The sequence below is a fragment of the Odontesthes bonariensis genome, chromosome 8 (genome assembly GCF_027942865.1).
Source record: "Odontesthes bonariensis isolate fOdoBon6 chromosome 8, fOdoBon6.hap1, whole genome shotgun sequence".
Lineage (NCBI taxonomy): Eukaryota > Metazoa > Chordata > Actinopteri > Atheriniformes > Atherinopsidae > Odontesthes > Odontesthes bonariensis.
In genome coordinates this window covers 24,381,320-24,403,108 of record NC_134513.1, presented here as the reverse complement: position 1 = coordinate 24,403,108, position 21,789 = coordinate 24,381,320, and the positions used below count along the sequence as shown (strand labels likewise).

At 41.0% G+C, this 21,789-nt stretch overlaps 1 protein-coding gene and 1 long non-coding RNA gene across 2 annotated transcripts in view; both read right to left on the bottom strand.

Annotated features, from left to right (window-relative positions):
* The window catches only part of LOC142385507 (caspase recruitment domain-containing protein 18-like), a 179,348-nt gene that overhangs the window by 114,859 nt on the left and 42,700 nt on the right, over window positions 1–21,789 (bottom strand). The window lies entirely within an intron of this gene.
* On the bottom strand, window positions 7,258–8,323 carry LOC142385852 (uncharacterized). The gene is made up of 3 exons (XR_012770246.1): window positions 8,233–8,323; window positions 7,916–8,089; window positions 7,258–7,762 (listed from the first exon to the last, which is right to left on the bottom strand). It is a non-coding gene; the product is annotated as an uncharacterized LOC142385852 (long non-coding RNA).

Sequence of the window (21,789 nt, the reverse complement as noted above, 5' to 3'; positions counted from 1 at the left end):
GTGTAAAGAACATTCACGCAACATTTAATTAGCTATATTCAATATGATCTGTTGTATTAATTGCAATTCATTATTAATAAAGGTAATCACACATGGCCAAAGACAATCAACTAAGTTTTCAGGAGTGCTGACAGTTTTCTATGCGTTAAATCTCAGTGAAACTTCAACTGAGAACAAATACTAAACCAGACAGATTTGTCAGCCTTCTTCAGGTAGGCTACTTCTAAATAGGAGTCTGCACACCTAAGGTTCTCAGCTGTCACCCTGAGAACTACCAACGTCTGATTCTATCTTTTATTCTGAGATCTTGTGAATTTCCAGTTAAACATTTATATCAGATATGTGTAACAGATAGTTAGATGTACAAGTCAATATCCACCATTTCCTGAAAAAATATAGGCAACTTTTCGCATGTGTTTTCCTACTATATGGTAATGATGATATAGTAATATTTTACTACATTATTCTGTTTTATTGTTGCTTTCCTGTTCCCTGATCATTATAGATGATGATAAAAAGACAAAAAGAAAAAAAAAAGTTTTAAAAAAACAAGTTCATAATCACTCAATTCCAATATTTCCTGAACATAATGAGATTCAAAATGGATGCCACCTGATAACGTCATAATATGCAAACTAGATCAATAATTTCATACCCACATAAACTATGGATCATGGGCAACATTTTTCTAATGTACAGTAGGCATCTATCTTTAACCCCCTTTCAGCCACCAGCTTTTGAAATATTAATGTCAAAATCCAGTATTTTCAAAAAACAATCTTGGCGCCTAAAGGGTTAATATTGCAACATTCCAAAATAATGGACCTGAATCCGACTTAACGTCTGATTGTAGTATTAGGAGATAACCTAACTGTATTTAAGATGTTAATCAGCAAACAAGGCCTGAGTTCATTCAGCCTTAATGACTTCAGACTCTGCTTAATCCATCCTTCATTTGAAATCAAAACACGATAACCTCAACTGAGATGACTTTGATGTAAGATTCAAACATGGAGAGTTGTTCGATTTGATGAGTAAATACTGGAACAAGTGATCATGCAAAGAAAACATACTGATCTCCTGGAGACTCAGAATTAAATATAATAAAAAATTATCAAAGTCTAATCTTTCTTGAATTGTTTAAAACATTGGTTACTGCTTCAGCTCCGTTTTGTGTTGTTTTTTTATGATAGTTTATGCCCCACGAAAGAATTGATTAAGCTGAAATTTAGGCTACGGCTACACGAAAACGAAACGAGGTTTTTTTTTAAAACGGGTACGAAAATTCTTGCGACCACACGGAAACGCGCTGCTGTAAAGACTCAGGTCCAGACGAAAACGGATGAAAACGATGAAACGATGCAGTACACACGCCACTGTGTCACGCCACGCTGTGAGACAATAGAGAAGTGTTAAAATTGGCTCACAGCGTCAACGTGTGACTGACGCAAAAACGTTTTAGCTGTAACAATGGAAACGAAACGAGGCCGTTTTCAAACTTTCCCACTCTGGAACCCGTTTTCAAAAACTATCGTTTTGGGGTAGTGGGAACGCCGGCTCCGTGTGGCCGCGACAGCGAAACGATAAGAAAAAGTATCGTTTACAGTGAAAAACGTTTTCGTGTAGCCGCAGCCTAAAACTCCATGCTTTAGTTTTGCATAAAGACCTTATAAATAAAGAGACTATGTCTCTCGGCTGGCCTGGGAACGCCTCGGGGTCCCCCCAGAAGAGCTGGAGGAAGTGGCCGGGGACAGGGACGTCTGGGTCTCTTTGCTCAAGCTGCTGCCCCCGCGACCCGATCCCCGGACCAGCGGAAGATAATGGATGGATGGATGGATGGACCTTATAAATGTACACTTTATGCCCACCAAACTCTTGTATGCTCTTAGATTTTACATGAATGTAACCTTAAAACCAATACTAATATTATTCTTAAGCTTGATTTGTAAAATATTTTGAACATGAACAACTTTTCTTGATCTTATGTGCTGGTAATTTGTAGGTCTTAAATCAACTTAAGCTGAAGGCGCTAGCCAAATTCTTTAACCCCATTTCCCCACCTTGGTTTATTTAAGACAACTATGTATTTATCTTAAACAGAATACCGGCACATAAGATCAGGAAAAGTTGTTCATGTTCAAAATATTTTACAAATCAAGCTTAAGAATAATATTAGTATTGGTTTTAAGGTTACATTCATGTAAAATCTAAGAGCATACAAGAGTTTGGTGGGCATAAAGTGTACATTTATAAGGTCTTTATGCAAAACTAAAGCATGGAGTTTTAATTTCAGCTTAATCAATTCTTTCGTGGGGCATAAACTATCATAAAAACAACACAAAATGGAGCTGAAGCAGTAACCAGTGTTTTAAACAATTCAAGAAAGATTAGACTTTGATAATTTTTTATTATATTTAATTCTGAGTCTCCAGGAGATCAGTATGTTTTCTTTGCATGATCACTTGTTCCAGTATTTACTCATCAAATCGAACAACTCTCCATGTTTGAATCTTACATCAAAGTCATCTCAGTTGAGGTTATCGTGTTTTGATTTCAAATGAAGGATGGATTAAGCAGAGTCTGAAGTCATTAAGGCTGAATGAACTCAGGCCTTGTTTGCTGATTAACATCTTAAATACACTTAGGTTATCTCCTAATACTACAATCAGACGTTAAGTCGGATTCAGGTCCATTATTTTGGAATGTTGCAATATTAACCCTTTAGGCGCCAAGATTGTTTTTTGAAAATACTGGATTTTGACATTAATATTTCAAAAGCTGGTGGCTGAAAGGGGGTTAAAGATAGATGCCTACTGTACATTAGAAAAATGTTGCCCATGATCCATAGTTTATGTGGGTATGAAATTATTGATCTAGTTTGCATATTATGACGTTATCAGGTGGCATCCATTTTGAATCTCATTATGTTCAGGAAATATTGGAATTGAGTGATTATGAACTTGTTTTTTTAAAACTTTTTTTTTTCTTTTTGTCTTTTTATCATCATCTATAATGATCAGGGAACAGGAAAGCAACAATAAAACAGAATAATGTAGTAAAATATTACTATATCATCATTACCATATAGTAGGAAAACACATGCGAAAAGTTGCCTATATTTTTTCAGGAAATGGTGGATATTGACTTGTACATCTAACTATCTGTTACACATATCTGATATAAATGTTTAACTGGAAATTCACAAGATCTCAGAATAAAAGATAGAATCAGACGTTGGTAGTTCTCAGGGTGACAGCTGAGAACCTTAGGTGTGCAGACTCCTATTTAGAAGTAGCCTACCTGAAGAAGGCTGACAAATCTGTCTGGTTTAGTATTTGTTCTCAGTTGAAGTTTCACTGAGATTTAACGCATAGAAAACTGTCAGCACTCCTGAAAACTTAGTTGATTGTCTTTGGCCATGTGTGATTACCTTTATTAATAATGAATTGCAATTAATACAACAGATCATATTGAATATAGCTAATTAAATGTTGCGTGAATGTTCTTTACACTGCTCAACTGGAGATAAATAAATCTTTTAGCAGCAAAGTAATATAAAGTATGAGGGGTAACATAAGCCAGTTTATTGAGTTATTCTTGTCCGGTGCGGATGCAGATATACTGTTGGTGTGAGATTACATTAACAGCTCTTCTTGAATAATCTTTTTTTTTTTTTTTTGACATTTTTACTTGATTACTTTGTTTCTGTAAGAAACGGGGTGAAATTATCACATTGTTCTGTCATATCAGTGAGTTTTTTTTTTTTTGTTGTTGTTTGTTTTTTCTCACTATGTTCCTTATCTCATATGAACCAATATCTCATAATTAGCTGGACGTTAAAAAATGAATAAAGAAAAAGAAGAGTAGGCACACTTTCATGGTCTTATTCAACTGAATGTTTCTATATCTTCAGGTATGTTTGCATAAGACTTTTCCCACCTGTGGTTGTCTTGTCTCTTAGACATGCGACGCCTGCAATCTTTCACAACACACACAATGAAGAGAAAAGAATGCTGAAGTGTAATGAAACACTGTGACCCTTCCTAACTGACAACTTACCTCCGCATCACTGATCAGATCTGTAAGTAGCTATAATTGTTCTTTTATCAAATCACTTTGTATGTCATTGGTAAATTGAAATTTGAAGGAATACCGTAGTCTGTTTGCGTTAACAATGTTTTCCTGACAATGTTCACTGTTTTCCTAGGGATGATTAGTGATTATTCACCTTGTTTACTTGAACTGAGAGAAATAGGGTATTCATGACTAACACTGAACCACCCATTTTGACAGGTTCCCGTGGACCCTTGCTGTGGAAACTCACTCCTTGATTTGCCACAATGCGATTTGAATCGTCTGACAGTTTCGTGTAAACTTTAACATATTAGCATTTAAACCATCTACAGCCTGTCTACATACATTTTAAATCTTGACAGTTTACCTACTTAAACTTAGACCGTTCCTATTAACCAATAAACCTTTTTATTTGTAAAACACTAAGAAGCAGCATTTAGCTGTTATGCTGCAAACAAGTGGAACAAACTGCCAGTGGAGATTAAACTCTCACCAAATGGAGACATTTTTAAATCCAGGTTAAAAACATTACTTTTCTCATGTGTCTATGTGTGGAATCTGCACGATATATTTTAATTTATCTGGACAGTTGCTTGTTTTTAAATTCATTTAAATGATTTTATTTGTTTCTCTTTATATTCTTTTTATATATTTTAATGCTTCTTACACTCGACACTACACATGCCTACCTCCACTGCTGTTTGCACTACAACATGCAATATTACACAATATTGTATTTTTATCTTGGGTTTCTAGGTTAGAATAGATCTTAGATTAGCATAGGCTATTATGTGTATTATATGTTCAGTATAGCACTAGTAATTAACGTAAAATGTATATTTTATAGTATCTATATTGCCTATTTATTGTTAGTGTTATGTCATGTCATGTTACGGCATTTTATGTGTTGTTATGGTAATCGCTGTACGCTGTCCTGTCCTAAGAATTTCAGTGCCCGAGTGTGTTGTTCTGTGTATCTGACAACAAAAGACTTGACTTGATTTGCTTTTATTTTATTTTATTTTATTTTATGAATTGTTTTGTACACGAAATGTGTTATACAAATAAATTTGATTTGATTGTCAATACTGTTACTACTCAAACATATTGAACCCCCTAACACCCACCCCTAACCCCCACCACCGACCACTTGTTATCGCTAACCCTTTGATGTGAGCTAACCCTTTGATGTGACAGGACATACGGAGGTCAAAAGGTCACCTGTCATAAATCACACTTTATTACCCCCCATAAATCTTTTTTTTTGAGTAAAAGTGTTCCTTATAATCTCTTACATGTTAGACAATATGTATACTTCTGTAATATGTAAAATACAGTAATGTACAAATGATGCCATTGCTACTTTACAGAATTGCTAGAATTCCGAGAGCTGGGGGCAGAGAAAGACTGTTCACACCTGAGCAGGAGATCCACATTGTGAATATGGTGATGGCGAACAATACCATAAGGCTGCGTGAAATTCAGTAGCGTGTAATTTAAGATGACACAACTTTTGCAAATGTAAATACTGTGAGCATCTCAGCAATATCACGCTTACTTGTCAGAAACAAAATTTGCATGAAGCAGGTCTACAGAGTGCCCTTTGAAAGGAATTCAGAACGAGTAAAGCAACTGCGTTGTGAATATGTGCAGGTAAGCAACAGTATTGGTGTTGAATTCAGAAGTGTATACATGGTCCTTTTACATACTGAAGTGTATGTATTTTGTTTGTTTTTTCTTTTTCAGAGAGTAATGGCGCTAGAGGCAGATGCCATGGGCCATGAGCCCATATTTGTGGATGAGGCAGGGTTCAACCTCACTAAAACAAGAAGACGGGGCAGGAATGTCATCGGACAGCGTGCCATTACAAATGTGCCAGGGCAGAGGGGGGGCAACATAACAATGTGTGCTGCGATCAGCCAGAACGGTGTCCTTCACCATCATGCCACACTGGGCCCGTACAAGACAGACCTCATCATTGCATTCCTCAACCAGCTAAATGCCATCCTCACAAATGCACATCGAGCACACCAAACAAGATATGTCGTAATATGGGACAATGTTAGCTTTCACAGATCTGCTGCAGTCCGTAACTGGTGTCAGGATCATCCACATTTCACTATCCTCAACCTCCCACCTTACTCTCCTTTCCTCAATGCCATCGAGGAGTTCTTCTCTGCCTGGCGATGGAGGGTCTATGAGCGTAATCCCCAGCAGCGTATGGCCCTGCTACAGGCAATGGAGGAGGCATGTGGGGATATTGACCAGGCAGCATGTCAGGGCTGGATACGCCATGCAAGGCGATACTTTCCCCGCTGTCTTGCACTTGAAGACATAGCATGTGACGTTGATGAAATCTTGTGGCCAGATCCAGCAAGGCGTATGGATTTTCAGTAACTTCCTTTTGTTTTCAGTACACTTGTATTGAGTTTTCTTGTGTTTTTATTTACATGTAAAAAAAATATTTTTCGTTTGTTTTGGTGAATGTAAATAAACAGTCATGATTGAAGTGATTCCCTGTGTGTTTATATCAAACGTATTCATGATAAAAGTATGATGTAAAATTGATTTACATTATGCAAAGAAAAGCACAAGCCAAATGTGTGTATCATTTATACCATTTGTGTGTAGTTGCAGTGTGGGCGTGTTAATCAAAATGATAGGTTGTGTGAATGATTTGCCACAAAAATGCAATTTTTACAAAGGTGTATAATGTTTTTCAACCTTAGTTTGATTTTGCAATGTATCTACAATGCTTTGCTAGATTGGTGTGAAGTTCTTGTAGTTGTGTGTAAAGTTTTGCAAAAGCAGCCAAAGTTGCGAAAATTTCACTTTAGCAATCAGAAAAAACTGTAATGGTGATGTATTCTGGTACCAGAAGAAAGAACCAGAAACATTCAGACTGATTATTGATATTAATAAAGATAGCGGTGATGTTTATAAAGGTTATGGTCATCCCCAGGAAGATGATTTCTCAGCTGTGAATTAACAGAGCAGCTGTGAGTTGCAGATACAGAAAGTTAAACTCCATCATTCAGCCACCTACTGCTGCAGGTGTTGGAAGTCTGGTCTCCACAGGGAGAAATGATCCCTGCAGCCTGTACAAAAACCTTCAGATGAAAACATCCAAAGTGAAAAGAGAGAAAAATCTCCCTTCCAGGTCCCCACATTTCATTCAGCTTTGTTGTCTCTAAAGCTGCTCGTCTCTGACTGAATCAAGGCAAGGCAATTTTATTTCTAGAGCACAATTCATACACAAGGCAATTCAAAGTGCTGTACAGCTACATCAAATCACAAGAAGGCAATAAAATCATAAAAGAAGGCAATCACACTGACAGCTTCTCATTTCCACTGATGGATGTTTATCAAATCCATCAGAATCAAACAAAGTGAGATGTAACCAGGTCAAGCTGGAAGCAAAGAGAATAAAACAGCTGACAGATTTTACACGCTGGCTTTTCTTTAAATTCAGGTGGAACTGCAGGTAGTGATGGCAGCTGGATTTATGGATCATTCCATTACTGATCATTTCTAACAACTTTAACTTTATTATTCCAAAGGAAGAAAAACACAGAATATTAACACATCAACATGATATACATCATCATCCAGTCAGAGTCTCTCTGCACACAAGCTGCTGCTGCTTCATCCTCTCAGCTCACATCGTCCTGTTCATCACCACTCCCATCTGTGGAGAGAAGAAAGAAGAGAGGAGATAAACGAGTGTTTCAGAGCATCCTCAGCTGTCAGCTGCCATCAGCTTTAATAAATATAATAAATAATAAATAAAGTCTCATAAAATACAGCTCAGAGCTGCATGGACCTCCAACCCTCGACTGACCTCAGAGTCTGCAGTTTGTTGTGTGGACTCTTCACAAGATCAGACAGCTCCTTCACATCTGATTCCTTCAGGTAGTTCCAGCTCATGTCCAGTTCTGTCAGATGGGAGGGGTTGGACTTCAGAGCAGAGACCAGAGAAGCACAGCTGATCTTTGACAAACCGCAGCCCATCAATCTGAATAAAGAATAAAACATTATTTAATGAATCATCATTTCATCAACTAAACCACTGAAGAAGAAAACAGACTTTACCATGAAGACCAGCACAACTTTCACATCATATTAATCTGAACAAACAACTAAAACATGGTGTCTGACCTCAGAGTCTTCAGTCCACAGTGAGGACTCTGCAGAAAGCTGCACAGCTCCTTCGCTCCAGAGTCACCGATGTTGTTGTAGCTCAGGTCCAGTTCTGTCAGATGGCAGGGGTTGGACTTCAGAGCAGAGACCACAGAAGCACAGCTGATCTCTGACAAACTGCAGTCCCTCAATCTGAATAAAGAATAAAACATGTGAGCTGAAGCCAACAGGATGCAGGTTAAAACAGTCCAACAGAACAAGTGAAAAAGAGCTCTCATTAATATTAATGACAACATGCTGCTGCTTCAATAAAGACGGAGTGACTTCAGCTCTTAAACTCTGCCAGCTCCACCAGTGGCTCCATCCATACAAACTCATGTTGTGCAGCCAAATGATTCAAGTTTCAAAGAAAACAAACATGTCAGGAGGAACTTTGGAGCAAATGGGAACAAACTGATAGAAATGGAGATCAGGTTCACTGTTTTATTGAAGGTTAAAGGCACAAAAACATGGTGCAGTGATGTTTAATGGAATCATGGAATCAAACTTCTTTAAAGAGTCGACAGCAGCAGAACTTGTTTCTGTGACTTGTTGTGTTTGAATATCTCAGTCAGTCCAAACATTACAGAGCCTTAGAAAAGTGTTGGAACCATCCAGAGGTGGACTGATTGATCAGTTTGGCTGATTAATGGATGCTGATGGACGCTTTGGCTAACTATCAGAATCAGTCAGGTATTCTGGCAGTCAGGATTTAACCCCCCTGTCAGCTGACGTCCTGGCTCTCAAAGCAGGTCAGCAGCAAAAGTTTGAAAGTGAAAAAACGGATCAGAAGGTGGAAAAACGTTCAGAATCTGACAGAAAGTTTGAATCTGTAAACAAAAAACATCTCAAATATGAAGAAACGAGACTAAAATGGAAATAAAAACACCATGAAAGAAGAATGAACTTTACATTAAACTGAAATAAACGTCTACTGCACTTTTTTCACTTTGAATCTGGTTTTTTGTTCCTCAGAGAAACTGATGAAGCTTCATGTTTCTTATCTGCTGTTTCTCAGCCTGCATTCACTCACATGCTGCTCACAGCAACTCTGAGCTCTTACTGAATAAAACAGGTGGGAACAGCTCCCACACAGCCAGCAGGGGAACAGAACAGCATGTATCTGCAGTGATGCAGCAGTCCCTGCCTCCCTCCTTCATGGCAGCTCAGTGATCATCCTTTGTGTCTGTGTTGGGCTCACCTGCACGGGGTCGCAGCACTTCACCTGTTCAGCTTCTCTTTGGCTGCACAGCTATCAAACACTGGGCCTCATGCAAGAACCGTTCGTACGCACAGATTTGTTCTTAAATCGTCCGTACGAGTGATTTAAGAGAATTTGCGCATTCACCAATCTTTTCGTATTTTACGTTTTCTTTCAGGTACGAACAGAATTTACGAGTAATCCAGACCTGTCGTAGGAGTTTCGTAAAATAGTCCGCTGTTATTCCAATCAAGTTTGCTTGACTAATGGCTTGTATATTTAATTACTTTGAAGAAAACATAAATAAATATACATTATACCCCATAATTATGCTGACATTATTTTGTTTGACTTAAATTGTGCACTAATTGAAGGTTCATTTGAATCTGTAACGGGAAGCGCAGCGGCTGTCTTGCTACTTTTGGATGCCTTAGTCCGTCAGGCTCTTGGAAAAGACCGTGCGGAGACAGACGAATGGCTGACATCGCGATTAAGATTGCCAAGGACTGTGCTGCTGCTAATATGCAGCTTGCTAGAGGCACAACTCCAGAGAAAAACACGCCGATCAAACCCAATTCCACCACACGTCCAGGACCTCACCATCTTTGGATTTTTGGCCACTGGAACCTTTCAGAGCGAGATTGGAGACAGATGGGGGGTGTCAGTCCTCTGTGAGTCGTGCGCTCCCCTTGGTCATCAAAGCTCTCATCAGTTTATCACCCATGGTACATCAGATTCCCATACACCGCTGTCCAACAAGTACAAATTAAGAGGGACTTTCATCCCGTGGCTGGACTGCCAATCATAATTGGAGCACGAGACACATATACACATCAAAGCACCCGTGCTGAAGGCCAGGTGGGTGTGTCTCGATACATCGTTCATGGCGCAATATTGCCATGAACGATGGTCTCCATCTGAACCAACCCAGGCAGACAAGAAAATGTGGTGCCAGAAGACCCCCCTCATGGACCACCCCATCAAAGTGCCATCATGATGAGGCAACAACTGATTGCACGGCTTTAGTCATCGAGCGCCTGCCCATGGCGAGACGTTTTTTTTAAGCCATTTTCATATCAAACCATTTATTTTTTTATTTTGGTGACATGGTATTAACAGCACTCGTAATTGCTTCCCATTTCTTCACTTTAGCAGGTCCCGTAATTCCACTGCTGACACTGCTAAAATGACAGATTTTCCTTTTTGGATCTCTGAAAGCAGAACTTCAGTCTCAGAGCCCGTAAAGTTGTTCTTTTTGCGCCTTGATGTCATTCTCATGACTCAACACTCAACATTTCCTGGCACAGGAGAGAGGAAGCACAGCCTTATATGGTATCATTTAGGGCGTGGAGTATGCAAATCTACTATTCTCGTGCACGTGAACTTAGATACGCACAGGCGTGATTCATCATTTACGCAGGTCGTTTACACACTTTTTCTGAAGTTAAGAGCGCTTGTTGAATCTGACGTGGCGTGTTCGTACGAGACCTTCATACGAAAAAAGTGAGAGAAATTTAGAATAAAAATACGAAAATGTTCTTGCATGAGGCCCACTGACTCTGCTCCATGTTTTCACACATTTCTCACCTGATGGAAAGCTGCTCACACACACTCACAGCCTCCTTCCACCTGCTGTTACCTAGCAACAAGTTAGCTCACAGCTTTTCTTCCATCCATCGTCCAATCATGTTATTCTTCTTCTGATAAACTCTTCTTTGTGTTTTCCTCACAGTCACTAAATGTCAGCATCCCTTTCAGTTGGACTTGACATTGTGTAACAGAGGGAATTATTGATAGAATTCATGAAATAAAGCTCAACTGAAAGTGATTTCCTTTCAGTTATCAGTGGGAGAAGGTTTTTGGCTGGATTTTGTCATCATGAATAAATCTGACTGAAGATAACTGCTGCTGTGATGAAAGCTGTTTTCTAACCAAGTCAAAGATTGTTCATTTCCAACAGTGTTGGAGGGGAGTCTGTTAGTATCAGCTGATTAACGGGCTTTTGGAGTTTTGCTGCTCCAAACTGTTGTTATTGTTTCAGCCAGAAATATTCACCAACTCTGGAGCTCTAGAAGCATCAGCCAGTGATTCTAGATTTGTTTCTGTCTGACAGATTCACTGTGTTTTCTCATTATTTAATGAATCATCATTTCATCAACTGAACCACTGAAGAAGAAAACAGACTTTACCATGAAGACCAGCACAACTTTCACATCATATTAATCTGAACAAACAACTAAAACATGGCGTCTGACCTCAGACTCTTCAGTCCACAGTGAGGACTCTGCAGAAAGCTGCACAGCTCCTTCGCTGCAGAGTAACTGATGGTGTTGTAGCTCAAGTCCAGTTCTGTCAGATGGGAGGGGTTGGACTTCAGAGCAGAGACCACAAAAGCACAGCTGATCTCTGACAACCTGCAGCCCCTCAATCTGAATAAAGAATAAAACATGTGAGCTGAAGCCAACAGGATGCAGGTTAAAACAGTCCAACAGAACAAGTGAAAAAGAGCTCTCATTAATATTAATGACAACATGCTGCTGCTTCAATAAAGACGGAGTGACTTCAGCTCTTAAACTCTGCCAGCTCCACCAGTGGCTCCATCCATACAAACTCATGTTGTGCAGCCAAATGATTCAAGTTTCAAAGAAAACAAACATGTCAGGAGGAACTTTGGAGCAAATGGGAACAAACTGATAGAAATGGAGATCAGGTTCACTGTTTTATTGAAGGTTAAAGGCACAAAAACATGGTGCAGTGATGTTTAATGGAATCATGGAATCAAACTTCTTTAAAGAGTCGACAGCAGCAGAACTTGTTACTGTGACTTGTTGTGTTTGAATATCTCAGTCAGTGCAAACATTACAGAGCCTTAGAAAAGTGTTGGAACCATCCAGATGTGGACTGATTGATCAGTTTGGCTGATTAATGGATGCTGATGGACGCTTTGACTAACTATCAGAATCAGTGGAGTTTGAAGTTCTCCCAAATAAAATAGGAAGTAAAGCTAACAAGATACAGAAGAGGAGCTGATTTCATTAGAAACATGACTGGAATACAGAACATGGAAGTAGAGCAAAAACTGAGTCAACACAAAACAACAACTTTACAAAAGTAAAAGAAAGACAAACCAAACAGACATTTTCCTTCTTTTCCTTCAAAATCATTAACCTGGAGGAAGCTAATGTCGTACAACATTTGCATCAGGGTGTTGCACATCCCCATATCTCCTATAGGTCTGTGGTGGAAAGTGTGATGTGCCTCGCAGAATCTGTTTTGGCAGCAGCATCAGAGCCAGAGAGACAAACAAACTGCTCTGGAGCCCCAGGAGCAGAGTATGGAAGGAAGAATGTTGCTGAGGCTGCTGAATAACCCGGAAAACACTTCACACCCTCCACATAACACTGTGAACAAACCAGTTTTAATCCACTATGTGCATTTCCAAAAATCATATTTGAATCCAGCTCTGTCACTAGTGTGTCACTTACTTCTGCCACTTGTACGGTCACTTTATATTTTTAAATAGTTTATGGTTGTATAAAACATTTTATTGTTATGTTTTGCTACTGGATTTAAGGTAAACACAAGAAACTTGCGCTAAAGAAAAAATTAACCACTCAGTGAATAATTTCCTATATAGATCAGTGATCTATCAACTCCTTAACCAATTTCTCCATCTCTTTTTGCCGTCTAGACTTAACTAAATGTACTCTTTCAACTCTCTATCTTGCACCCCAAATCTTTCTACACCATAGGAGTAAATTATATATCCCATCTTCTCCAGCCTATCGCTTGTATTTCCTCCTAATCTATCTAATATTATCGACAAATCTTTATTGACTTCCTCCCATTCTTTGTTGCTATTTGCCCTAGGCCACAACTCTAGCTTTCCGCTCCATATTTCTCTCTATAACTGGCCTATTCACCCCAGTATCAGCTGCATCCCTTCTTAGAACCTCCTCCTCCACCATCAGGATGCTCTCTATGGTGGTCCTGTAGAGGTTAACCAGCAGGTGATGAGGGAGGTGGGCCTGGTTTAACTTCCTGAGGAAGTAAAGGTGCTGCCCTGATTTCCACCTGCCTGGAGATGTTGGTGGACCAGGTCAGGTTTGCCCAGATGTGGACTCCGAGGAACTTAAAGCTCTCCACCCTCTTGACTTCCTCTCCCCTGATGGAGGGAGGGGAGCATGGACTTCTTGGATCTCCTAAAATCCACAATAAGTTCCTTATTCTTGGATGTGTTTAGGCCCAGATTGTTGTGGAGACACCAGTGGGTCAGGTGCTGGACCTCCTCCCTGTTGGCCGGCTCGTCATCGTTTGTCCTACAGCGGTGGTGTCATCAGCTAACTGGGTGGGTGGGTTTACTTCAGAACTAGTTGCCACACAGTTAAAATGCAAAGAGGTCTATAACTCGGAGCTTTAGTCCCTGGGCTACAATTGTCATGATGCTGGGCCGAGATTTAGCCCAAATGCAGAACACACTCAGGAGACCAGGTAGGGAAAATAATAATGTTTATTATGAAATAATGTAAGTCGGCAAGAACTGGAGACAGGCTTCTCCGGAACCGGGTATCACTGTGGGGAAGAGTCCAGGTTATTTCTCTGTGAGTACTGTGTGACAATCTTGGAGAATTGTGGCTTACAGGTTTGTAGATGAACACGGCTTGGAGAGGGTGACAGAGTCCGGAATCGAATGTTCGACCGTTTGGTTCCAGGTGGCGTTGGAGGGTGAGCAGGGTTCGGTGTAGAAGATCCGCTGTGGTTTCTTCGGCAGCGAGGTAATTATCCTTAGGCAGGAACTGTGACTGAACTTGGAACTCAGAATCTCCACACGTTCTAACACTCTGACAGCGAGGCGTTGGCAGCAAGCCAAGAGCTCCTTTAACGAGCTCTTGATGCAGAGCACCTGCTGCAGTAACCACCTGGAGGACCCGCGCCACCTACTGGAAGCCACACGGAAGTAGCAGGCAAAAAACACAAAGAGCATTCCAGACTCCTGACATCACCCCCCCCTCAATGGCTGCCACCTGGCAGCCGAGACGAGGTTGACGGAACAGACGCCCAATAATCAGAGATGAGCGTCTTGTCACAAATAAAAGAACGAGGCACCCAGGATCGATCCTCAGGACCGTAGCCCTCCCAATCGACCAAGAATTGCCAGCCCCTCCCCCGTCGACGGGAGTCAACAATCCGCTGTACCGAGTACACTGGGTGCCCCTGGAAATCTCGGGCGGGTGGTGGGGGCTCGGCCGGAGGGTACAAGGTGCTGGTAACAACCGGCTTGAGGTGCGAGACGTGGAACGTAGGATGGATCCGGAGGCTTGATGGAAGATGGAGACGGACTGCTGTGGGGCTGATGACTGTCTCAATCTCATATGGACCTATGAACCTGGGTGAAAGTTTTCTGGACATGGACTTGAGTGGGATGTCTTTAGTGGATAACCAGACCTTTAGACCGGGTGAATATTGAGGAGCCGATCTGCGTCTACTGTCTGCGTACCTCTGGTTCTGTTGGGCGGTGCGTTGAAGAGCCTGGATTGTATTGAACCAAATGCGCTTACAGCGGCGGATGTGGTGGTGGACGGAAGCAACCGAAATGTCCTTCTCCTCAGAAGGGAAGAGAGGTGGTTGATAGCCCAATGAAACCTTGAATGGGGATAAACCAGTTGCACTAGAGACATGAGTGTTATGCGCATACTCAACCCAGGGCAAATATGTATTCCAGTCAGAGGGGTTATCGGATGTGAAACATCTGAGTGTGGTCTCCAACTCCTGGTTCATGCGTTCAGTCTGTCCATTGGTCTGTGGGTGATAACCAGAAGAGAGGGAAAACTTGGCATTGAGAGCAAGACAAAACTGTTTCCAAACCTTTGAGATGAATTGTGGGCCTCGGTCCGAAAGAATCTCCTGTGGTATGCCATGTAGCCGGAGGACGTGTTTTATGAGTAACTGTGCTGTTTGGAAGGCGGATGGGAGCTTCCTGAGGGGTATGAGATGACATGCCTTTGAAAACCGGTCTATTATGGTGAGTATAACAGTCATACCTCGAGAGGCAGGTAATCCAGTGACGAAGTCCAATGCAATGTGCGACCATGGATGTTTGGGGATCTCCAGGGGCTGAAGGAGTCCAGCTGGCGGTCTGTAAGTAGACTTATTGCGAGCACAGGTAACACAAGCTTGTACATAGTCCTTAACGTCTCTATGCAGAGACGGCCACCAAAAATGTCTGGAAATAAAGGCTATGGTTCTACTGATGCCAGGGTGTGCAGAAAACTTGGATGTGTGATGCCAGTGAATAACCTGTGAACGCACAGAAACAGGTACATAGATTCTATTTGTGGGCCCAGTACCAGGGTCTGGTTCCTCTTTTTGTGCCTGGAGAACTAACTCTTCAATTCCCCAGGAGAGGGAGCCTACAACACAACCAGCAGGGAGTATGGTGGTTGGCTCTTGTTCCGAGTCTTCAGGTGAGTATTGTCTAGAGAGTACATCAGGTTTTACATTCTTTGAACCAGGACGGAACGAGATGTTAAGGTTGAATCGTGAAAAGAATAATGACCACCGGGCTTGACGTGGGTTAAGGCGTTTAGCTGAAGAGGTACGACAGATTCTTATGATCAGTCCATACTAAAACTTGGGAAACTCGGCTCCCTCTAAGCAGTGCCGCCATTCCTCAAGAGCTAACTTAATAGCTAAAAGTTCACGGTCACCAACATCATAATTTCTCTCCTGAGGAGTCAACTTTCTGGAGTAGAAGGCGCACGGGTGGAGTTCACTGTCCTGGTCAGACCGCTGAGACAAAATGGCACCTACCCCTGAATCCGAGGCATCGACCTCTACAATGAACTGCTTTAGAGGGTCGGGTTGAATGAGTACAGGAGCTTGAGAAAACCTTTTCTTTAATTCCTTAAATGCTTGATCTGCCGCAGGCGTCCAGGCGAACGTTCTCTTGGTTGACGTTAAAGCTGTGAGGGGTATGGCGACTTGACTATAGTTCCGGATGAAACGTCTGTAGAAATTAGAGAACCCCAGAAATCGTTGTAGTTGTTTTCGGTTCTCAGGAGTGGGCCAATCCATTACCGCCTTAATCTTGTCTGGATCCGACCGAACCTGCCCACCCTCGAAGATGTAGCCTAAGAAGTTGACTGAGGATGTATGGAACTCACACTTCTCGGCCTTTACAAAAGCCGATTCTCCAGGAGACGCTGCAGGATGAGCCATATGATGCCGATGTTCAGCCACAGATCTGGAATAGATGAGGATATCGTCCAAATAGACAAATACAAATATGTAGCAGTCACAGTGCCGTGTGGATTAAGAGGCTTTGAAGCCTCTGACACACCAACATTCCTATCGGGGAAATGTTTACGTATGTGGATAAAACCCAGATATTCAATTCTTCTCCACCAAGGAAAAGAGACAGCAACTGGCTAATTTACAACAACCTTCGGCCTTTAAAAGGTTTTGGGAGTGGAAAAATAGCAACAGACGCTTGCCATAAAATTGGAATAAACTCGAATGAACAGAGAATCTTTCTGTTGGAGAAGTGGGAGACTTGCTATCTTATCTTGACCATAAATCGAAGTTGACACCTTAAACCCTTTTCCACCAGAGAACAGACCAGATGGCTACACACGAACTGAGAATACTCACTAAAGACTCAATTTTAGTCGAATCTTAAACTGTATTAAATATGTTTGATTACCATATACAATTTCTTTCAGGTTTCCAGCTTGATCACAAGACGCATATAGAGACAATTTGTACGATTCTGGCTTAAATATTGACGAAGAAACAAACTTGGTGGAAAATGCCCAACCTGCCTGATGGAACCACATTGCCCCCTAGTGGTCTGCAGTGTTGATTAGTTGAACATTTAAATTCCCGAGGACTCAGTCAAATGGACGAGATATATGCAACAATTTAACTTTTAACGATCTCCCTTCAGTGTCTATTTGTTATTTGTTTGGTATTCCCATTGTTAACACAGAAAATTAACATTGTGTGGTTGCCCTATTCATATGTCACGATTTTATAGATATCCATCTGAATTTTGAAGTCATAATTGTCTTTATCATGTGTGTTATTTTGATGTCTTTATATCACAAGTCTATGTTATATCTTTAATCTGCATATCTTAACAAGATGTGGTGTTTTCAGAATCACCAATACAAATGTTCTATGAGACAGAGTAATGGAGAAATAAGAGTTTCTTTGTCTCATCCAGAAATCCCCATATAAATGCAGATCGCCTTACAGAGACACACAGGCAGACGTTCACCACAGTTCAGGCATATCAATGGCTGAAAGAGTAGTGTAAGCTTACGTCATGCCCCGCCTCCGAGAGTCAAAACCCGGAGCCCGCGAAAAACACACTCTCTTGTTTTCAGAAGAGTCTCAGTTTCAACACAGAGTTTCAGAACAGAACAGAGAACACAGTTGCTCAGAGAGATTTGGAGATGACTTAAGAAGAAAAGAAGAGCTCACCAGAGTTTGGGAGTTTCCCGAGTCTCAGGAGAGAGCGGAAAGATGAGAGGATGAGCCGTGCAGAAGACGACGAAAGGGAGGAAGGAGAAGGACGGAGAAGGACCCAAGGAAAGACTCGAAGAAAGGAAGTCTGAAGTCTGAAGATGCACGTTTTCCGTGTTTTTGTTCGTCCATCGTCATCCATGTCCTTTTTACGTCGCACGCTCTAACCTCTGCTGTTTCACGCCATCATCACCTTTTCCTACCAAGAAGCCAACTCCAAGCAACCTTTTATTAATCTTCTGTGAACTTAAGTTCGCTTCATCAGAGAAAGCAGCTACGGACCAACTCTGACACTCGGAGGATTTGATCATCCCACGGTAAAGCCCTCGGCACCATCGTTCCCGTTTCCCGGTGAAAAGAAGCAACTGAGAAGTCCGCTAAAGTCAGCCACCACAACCAGGAAGGCCCAGAGAGCGGAAGAGAAACCCCCTCGGACCCGGCGTGGCCGCTGCCGTGTTCCGAGCTGACTAAACAGAACTTCAGCACAGTAAGACCGACCCGTTTTCACCTTAAAGTGGGTTTGATGGATGTCTCGAGGCTTTCACAGAATGATAAATTAATCCAAAATGTCAGTGTTTAGCGTCAAATAGTCAGCCAACCTGAACTATTTGAATACATCCAGTATCTCTCCATCCCCCATATTTTATTTTCCATTCACTAAGTGTTTTATATAATCACCCATATTCAATGCATCTCATGTTTGTTTAAAGGTTCATGTTTTGGTCATATCACTTTAATAAATAGTTCATATATCTATATATATGTTATAATCACAGATTGTGTCGTATGCTTTCTTTACGTAATGTCTGTCCAACCAAACGAGAACTTTCACGAAAGTAGCGAGATATGATACTGATTATTAATTGATTATTAAATTGATTATTAATTTAACATACCGTGATCGCAAGATTTTAACAGTTGTCCTCCCTGGACTGTAACTTAAAACAAGTTAAAATACAGGAAGGTGGTGCCCTTTATTCGAGGTTTAATACATATATAAATGCCCAATAACGCTACAAATACATTCAGAAAATCACGAAGGACATCATTCACCAGTGCTTGAAAAACTGCTGGAGCATTACAGAGTCCAAAAGGCATGACTAGGTATGCAAAGTGACCCAGAGGCGTCTTAAAAGCAGTCTTCCACTCATCCCCCTGGCGGATCCTGACGAGATGGTAGGCATTACGTAGGTCGAGTTTGGAAAATACAGTGGCTCCTTGAACAGACTCAAAAGCAGAGGTAATGAGTGGCAATGGATACTTGTTCTTGACAGTAATCTGATTTAATCCTGTGGGAGAATAATGTCATGACATTCTCTTGACATGTCAGAATTACATCGTGTGCCTTGTTGACTGGTTCATATGAATATTGTTGATAGTTAGAATGAGCGTGTTTATGATAAACTGCGAAAGCTAGGCGCCTCCAGAGAGGGCCACGTACACTTGTTATGATAAAACGGTATAAAAGGGTGTCACAAGATGAGCTCGTCGGACATTTTGTAACATTCTGTATGCACATTTGCTGTGACGGTTTGTTCCAATAAACTCTCCAATGGACGGCTGACCGACGCGTGATTCGACTCCTTTTCTCCACAACATAATGGTGACCCCGAATTCGTGAGATTTTGCATCTGGATCCCGGCGGAGCGTGTCCTTGTGCCCCGACAACCGACATCAGCTGTAACAAGCCGGCAGGTTGGATGTTTTTCCTACCATTACGCAGCTGATTTCTGTTAGTGGAGCACGGCTGACCGCTTTTGTCCGGCTTCCCCAAATTTAAAAGAACACAGGAGACAGGACGGATCTGCTTCGGTAAGCACTTCATTGTTTACCTCTGCGCAGGGGGGCTGCTGAAATTTGTTTGGAAATTGTGGGCCAAGGGGTGCCGAATGTTTGAATTGAGATAAAATTGGGTAAACAGCAGCTTATGTGAGTTGTAAAGCAGACAGCTGTGAATAGTTGGTCTGGCTTGTGTTGTGTTGGTCTGGCTTTTGTGGTAATTAAGAAGGGCTAGTCGCTGCGCTCCGGCAGGTAATGAATCGGGTGAATTCAAACTGGATTAATGAATAAGCTTTAAAGAAGCGGGTAGGTTGTTGAGCAATCGCCAATGGTACTTCTTGCGTCTATCAGCCATCCTTCAATGCATTGGGGGGAGGAATACTGACGGGAGTACGGGGTACATTAGACTCATTAAATATATGTGAAAATCATTTTCACTAGTCAAGGAGTAGACGAATACTGATAACTGATTGACTTGCGAACATAAAAGTTTGACGGTTGGATCAATAAGACTTTCTTGAAAACTCTGAAATGAAAAAATCCAGTTCTAGAAGGGGCACATTTTAAATATATATGTTTATATCATTTTATATCTGCTTAGAACTCTCTGGAGTTATCCGAGACCTCAGTATAAAGACATTTTGAGAAGAAAATTCAAATTCGTTCAGGAATTGGCCACAGGAGATTATTATAAGAGGTCACAGCGAGGCTGATGAAGTACACGTCAGCATCTGTTGCTTTGGTCAGAGACCATATCACAAGGCTTGTAGAGAAAACACATTTTGTATTTCATATATTGCCTACACCAATATCTCCTGAAAAATTAAAAGTCTAAATGAAAGAAATTGATCATTTAAAACTGTGAAGATTTGAACAGTGACTGACACAAAACTTTGATCGACTGACTTGGTGTGAGTGTGACCGGTCTTTGTCTGTCAATGTGTGTGAAATCCTGCTGTTTTATGTGAATCTAAAAAAGAAGAAAAGAAAAAGTTATTTTGTGTGATAAATCAAGGTTCCAACTCATCTCATCCCTTGACTTTTGAGTAGTTTAGTCATTTTGAGTTAACACATAGAGTTAACACAACGTCTTACTTATAATCTTAGGCTAAATAAAAAATTAAGTGAGTGCAGAGACACTCAGATTTGCTTCAGTGTTATAATTTGCTTCATTGTTATAGTTGCCGCATTGATAGTTTGTTGAAATAAGGTGTTGTTACAGTGATGAGCTGTGATTTTTAAACGCTGTGTGCTGATTTCTTTAATATTGTGTATTTTGGTTGAGTGCATCTTGTTATTATTGAATTATTGAATACTGCTGTGATTGGTGTTAAGTTTCTAAAGTTCTATTTTCAACAGGCTAGTGAAGGTGTTTGGGTTTCAGGGGGAGAGCGAAGTGCTGCGCGTTCACGCTGCTTGTGTGGAGGCGCGCTGCTTGTCCTTGGCATTTTTTCTACTGCTGCAAATGTTCGTGTGTGATCACATTTTCTTTCTTTGTGTCTTCCAGGGCACTTTATGGTTGAACTGTAATAATTATTAGTTTTCGTTAGGTAGTGTGCTAATTGCGGAGTTGCTATCAGTCGAGTAAATGAGGGTTTCGCAAATCTTAGAGGAGAGTTTCTGTCTCTAAGGCATTTGTTCGTCGATTTATTCAGGCGATTGTTGACATTCCTGATAAAGAGAGTTTTCGCTTATGCATTGTTTCTGTATCTTTTGGTCCGTACTTCTCCCTGTCCACAGCGTGTTAAATTGTATTTCTTTCTCTTTCTTAACAAACGCCATTTTGAGGTGAAGAATAGTGCAATTGTTATTTCTGTATTGTTTGGTTTGTATTTCTCCCTGTCCACGGCTGGACAGATTGTATTTCTTCTTCTTTCTTAACTTGTTACAAAAGTGTGACAAACGCCATTTTGAGTTGGGGTGTGGTTCAATTGTTATGTTTGGGAGGAGTTAATAACAGCCTGGGAAGCGGGCTTAGTGGTGTGTTCATATTTTATTGGTTAGAATTCACGTGGTTCATTGGATGCGGG